We start from the raw sequence: 5,821 nt of genomic DNA on the forward strand, positions 1-5,821 counted from the left end.
AAGCATTGGTGATGGTGCCACATAAAAAGCACTTGTGATGATTCAATGTAAAATGTACTGGTGAGATGACGATGCCACATAAAAAGCATCCAGCACACTCTGTGAAATGCTTGGTGTTAGGAAGGGCATCTAGCTGTAGAAATTATGCCAGAACAATGTTCCTGTCAAATTGTCTAACCCATGCCAGCATGGAAAACAGATGTTAAATGATGATGATGATGTCTGAATCATTGGAAAACTTGAGAGGTGTTGATAGTCATAACTTTCTCAAGCATGTTAATGAGCTTTAAAATGGGCTACAACTGGAAATCAAAGCTGGATTTCTGCATAACTTCTCCTATACAATTTGATCTCTTTTATCGAGATACAAATTCTGTTTCTTTTGTTGTTACAGATTGGGAGAGGAGTGGTATTGTCGAATTGATGTAGCATGATACTGGGATTGGATTTTTCTTTATGGCAGTTTATATATTGTCACAGGTGCTTTATTATAAACATGACCATAAATCTTAACTTGCAAAAGTTCAGTCTACCTGACTCTAAATGGATATCAAATACTATGCTCAAATAAGTCCATTTATGTAGCATGAGCTGGATGATTTTTGCCAGGCTGTCATGAGTTTGACAGGATTTGAATGTAGAACTGTACAGTACAGAATTTATATATGTTCACCAATGAAACAATGAAGTAACTGCTATCTAATCATTCAACTTGCTAAACAAAACAGCCAAATATCACTTAAAATGCACCTACCTTTTTTCAAAAGGATGAAAACATTGGACAGTATAGTTTTTAGATGTACAACAACAAAAAACGAAAAAAAAAAAACGTTTGATGAAGACTGAATTGCTTTTGATCATAAATCTGCTTCATCAGATCTGATCTGATTTAAACAACATCAGCAACTGGAAATACTTCAGAATACATTTCCCCTTCTTTACTTTTCTAAGATTGATATCTTTAAGTGAAACTATGGCTCTTCCCAACCCAGAGTATCATTACACCATCTCAACTCCAAATAGGAATTTTCATTTCCATATATTTTAAAATTACTCTTGGGTGTGGTTTTCTGCACAAGTTTGTATGTATTATCATCATTGTGTTCATTTTAACATCCACTTTTCCATGCTTGTATGGGTTAGGTAGAATTTATTGAGGCAGATTTTTGATGGCCAGATACCCTTCCTGTTGCCAACTTTCTCCTGTTTTAAGTAAGGTAATATTTTCCCCACAGCCTGACATGTTTTCAGTGAAGACTGGAAATGGGGAATTCTACTTGTATGATAGTGACACTTGTTTATAACTGTCCTGTGGTGTCAAGACAAAGTGGTGCACGTGCACACACAGTGGGCTTCTTTCTGTTTCCAACTCTCAAATCCCCTCACAAGACTTTGGTCAGCCTGAAGCTATACTAAAAGAAACTTGTTCAAGGTTTCACATAGCCATGCCTGTGCCTTAAGTGATTGGTACTATAATTTGGAATTGGTACTATTTTGGGATTTTAATTTTAGTAATAATAATAATAATAATGGTTCCTGATTAAAGTGCTAGGCCAGCAATTTTAAGCAGAAGGGATTAGTACTTCTTCTGTTACTTCACCTTATCAACCTTGAAAGGAAAGTTGACCCTGGCAAGATTTGAACTCCGAATGTAAAGAGCCAGAAGAAATACTGCAAGGTAATTCTTCCAACACTCTAATGATTCTGCCAGCTGTCTACATTTATATTAATGGTGGCACTTGATTCTATTTATTCAGGAGTGTTGAGAGGCATTCTGCTTCAACTGTAAATACAGAGTATTAAAACCTATGTACAGAAACAATATAAGACAATGGGCTTTGAAACCTTTCGATGCTTTTACTCCTTTTTGCATTTATCAATTCATCCTCACTGTCATTTCTTGCTTATTAAACCTTTACTTACAATCATTATTAATTTATTGCTACACCAGTTTTACTTTACTTACAATCATTATTAATTTATTGCTACACCAGTTTTACTTTACTTACAATCATTATTAATTTATTGCTACACCAGTTTTACTTTACTTACAATCATTATTAATTTATTGCTACACCAGTTTTACTTTACTAACATTTTGATAATAATAAAATAAAATTTTAAATTGTTACAATTAATTTAAGAAAGTCTCTTTGTTCACTTATCTCAATCTTCATTTGGGTTTGACTAATTTCAAAATGAATAACTATATTTAAAAATCTATTTATCTATTCAGCTACATCTGCAAATAAACTTAAGATTATCAATTGCCTGTATTAAATGGTGTATCTGTTTTCTTGTAGATAAAAAGGACAGTTCTCAGCTCAATACTTCTGCTACTACTCAGTCGAAAGTACCCCTGGCAAGACCTGTCCCACCAATTCCCAGCAAGTGAGTAATTTTGTGATATCGTTGCTGTTATTATCCAAGAGTCAAGCTATTGTAATATCAGTGTACTCTATATGTTAACAATAAATGCATTTAAAATGCTCCCAGACTATTTGTTGTCTTTAGGGACATCAGCTTCATGAGCAAACAGGAGAACCTATACTTCTGGAATTTTTTAAGGAATGTAACAAGATTTTATTCAAATGAATCACAAATTATGGCACTGTCTACTTCAAATTATATTCTACAGGCCAACATCATCCCCATCATTATTGATATTATTGTTTTATATTTATCAGACTATTAACCTCATATTTCCAATGTTTACGTTTTACCAGCTTCATCCTTATTATCGATTTAACATTACTAAACCGTTTATCTGTTGGAACATTTTGTTTATTTAAACTGTACTAAGGTTACTAGTTAGTTACATTCAATCATTTCAGAGGATTTCATTTGGGTGTGTTTCAAGATGTACCTCTGTCAAATAACTTCCAGCCCCAATTATCTAAACTATTAAAAACAACAAGAAAAAAACAATTTCACTTACTAAATACATTGAATAGGAAATATTTGTGTCTTTAAAGTGATGAACTTCTTGACTGGAAATGAGGAATTCTCTTGTTTTAGGCTCCTGAAGGCTTTGGTAATTGTGGCTCTCAGCTCATCCTGTGTTGCAGCTGGATTTATTGGTCTCTCATTCCATTATGCCCTTCACGAAGAAGTGAAGGGGGTTGCAATCAGGCAAGTTGGGAGGCCAAATGTCAAGTGCTGTGTGATAAAAGAAATTCTCCGACAACCAGGCCTGAGTCTTCCAGCTGGTGTGGCAGGGTGCAGAGTCTTGCTGCCACATGTATGGCATTCCTGTAGCTACCCAGTTGATCCAGGACTTCACTACCTGGTTCAGAACACAGATATAGCTGTCAGTGTTCAGTCTGAGGCTCTCGGAAAGAAGTAGGGGTGGGGCATTCACTGCTGATGACACCAAAGATCATGATTGTCACTGGAAATTTCTTCTGCATGACTCTGGGCATGTCTTTGGGTGAGACAGCAAGCCACCTGTTGATCTGGTCTTGGCAAAAGTTCTTCTCGCTAGAGAAGAACCACAGCATATCAGGCTCCAGCAGGTGTTTCCACTTGATGATTAGCTTCTTGGTGTGTTTGAGTCAATTTTCCTGTATCACCTTGAACAAGATGAAAAGTAGTGAATGTCTTCATGCAACATCAGCCTGATGATCTTTTTATCCACACCTTTCTCCTGTGCAATGGCACACATTGACTTGCTGCGATCATTGTTGATCATCTCCTGGATTTCAACAATGAATTCTCGCATTCTGATGCTGTCAGATCATTGATCATAAGTTTTCCTCGCTGCTTTTGCCTTGTAGTTTGTATCCTGAATCTTGCAGCTCCTTTGTCACCTTTTCCGCCATCCTTCTGATGTTGAGAAAGTATGAAATTTCCTTGTTTGTCCCTCCAATACAGATTCCAAAGAGGACTCCATACCTCTTTCACAAATTGGGGGTTCGAAATTTTCCACAGTCAATTATTCTGACAATAAATAAAGCAAAAATGGTTATTGGTTTTAAAAAGAAATTGACCAACAACAAAAGTAAAGAAAATATGCATAAAATTAGAAGTTCAGTATTGCAAATGAATACCATCCACACTCTGTGGTTATACCTTAAAGATAAGGGTTCCACTAAAATGACTTACCTTTCTCATACAATGTAATAAGAAAGTCTTCAGTAGCTGTATCCCTACAACCTGTTTGCAAATGGAACTCACTACCCACTGAATAAACTGAGTTTAGAATAGATCAAGGGTGTTCATATAACTTGCTCCTCAAACATATGGGATCGCCCTTATTATACAAAAAGTGGTTTTACTTAGGTTATTCTTACTTTACTTTTCTATTTTTCTTTTTACAGGAAACACGGGAAACCTCCTGTACCTGTATGTCCTCCACGCCCAAAAGTTGATGGTGAGACCTCCACTAATCATAGAAGTGTTGTTGGCCCTGATTCAAGCTTTGATTCTGTTCATTCTACTCTTTTACCACCAGATCGCCCTACACCAGTTACTCGCAAGCTTTCCAAACGTGGCACACCTCCACAACGCCCAAATGTCCCACCAGTATTGAAAATTTCTTCAACCTTCTTGTCCTCCTCTTCATCATTACCCTCTTCTTCTACTTCCAAAACACCACCTTCAAGACCACAGTCAGTAGTGCCAACTGTCAGCAGTCATGAGAACACTTTACAATCTGTGGATCACTGTACTAAACCAGTGTGCCCACCACCACCCAGGCCTCAGCCTCGTACTTCAATAAGTCACAGTTCCAGTTCCTCTTCAGAAAAACTTACATGTGTTACCCCTCCAAAACCCCAGCCTCGGAAGAGAGTACCTTCTGCTGCAGCAAATATTCCACCACCAAGTGACAGCTCTAATAATCTGAATGATAATAATAATAATACCAACATTAGTAACAACAATAATCTTAATGACGTTAATAACAATGTAAATAGTAATGCGGAGGAACTTTCTATCGCCTCTGCTGCTTCGACACAACTGACTACAACTTTTGTTGATGCACCGAAGACAACTGATGAACTCGTAAAGATAAATCCCCACCTAACTCTTCATCTCTTGCCATACCCCCAAGCTTCCCAAAATGTAACCAGCTGTAATTCTGAATGTCAAACCCCTTCTACTCTTTCACTTGAAAATTCTGTTATTAATTTGACTGTTGATTCCCACAAAGCTCCATCTTCAACCCCTGATTCCCAGTTTATTTCACCTCCAAAATGTGCCACTGAAACTGCTTCTAATGACCCTGTAGACTTAATTCAAATTGCAACTCCAGATTCATTTTCACATTCCCAGCAAAATTCTGATTTTCCAGGTAATGATAGCAGTGCTTTTTTCTGTTTATATTTGTAAATCTTGATCTTATGTATTTATAATTTATATTATGTGTGTAGCACCAAATGTAACTTGTTTTTTTTTTCAGTGTAGATCTGTTTACTTTTTCAATCTTGATGTCTCTACCAGTTTAGTTTACTGTTTGTACTATAGCATCTCTATTTTATTCTGCTGCAAGCTATGTACTTCATCACAAGTTTACCATTACACATGCAAGCTATGCTAACAATTTAAAGAACATTTTTAGCTCATTTATTTTTATCCAGTCATTTTTGTATTATTTATTGTTTTATGCTGCTTTAGATAATTCTTTTTTTTTTCTTTTAATTTCTGACTGTCATCTATGTTTTCTGGCTGTTTTCTCTCAGTACATGGCTTGCATCAGAGTCAAGATACATTGTTACTTTATAGGAAGTGTTGACTGTCAAAGACATCAAAAATATTTTCTCCTTCCCCAGAAAATAGCTCTCATGCCTGCCATGATTCTCTCTCTCTCTCTCTCTCTCTC

The 5,821-nt window shown here is 36.3% G+C and overlaps 1 protein-coding gene across 1 annotated transcript in view; it reads left to right on the plus strand.

Moving 5' to 3' along the window:
- Window positions 1-2,206: 2,206 nt before the first annotated feature.
- Window positions 2,207-5,821, plus strand: part of LOC106880199 (uncharacterized) — a 49,024-nt gene continuing 45,409 nt past the window's right edge. The window contains exons 1-2 of the mRNA XM_089362804.1: window positions 2,207-2,391; window positions 4,320-5,293. The gene's annotated coding sequence lies outside the window, so the exon portion shown is untranslated. The remainder of the gene's footprint in view (window positions 2,392-4,319; window positions 5,294-5,821) is intronic.

The sequence above is a fragment of the Octopus bimaculoides genome, chromosome 14 (assembly GCF_046866305.1).
Source record: "Octopus bimaculoides isolate indiv1 chromosome 14, ASM4686630v1, whole genome shotgun sequence".
Lineage (NCBI taxonomy): Eukaryota > Metazoa > Mollusca > Cephalopoda > Octopoda > Octopodidae > Octopus > Octopus bimaculoides.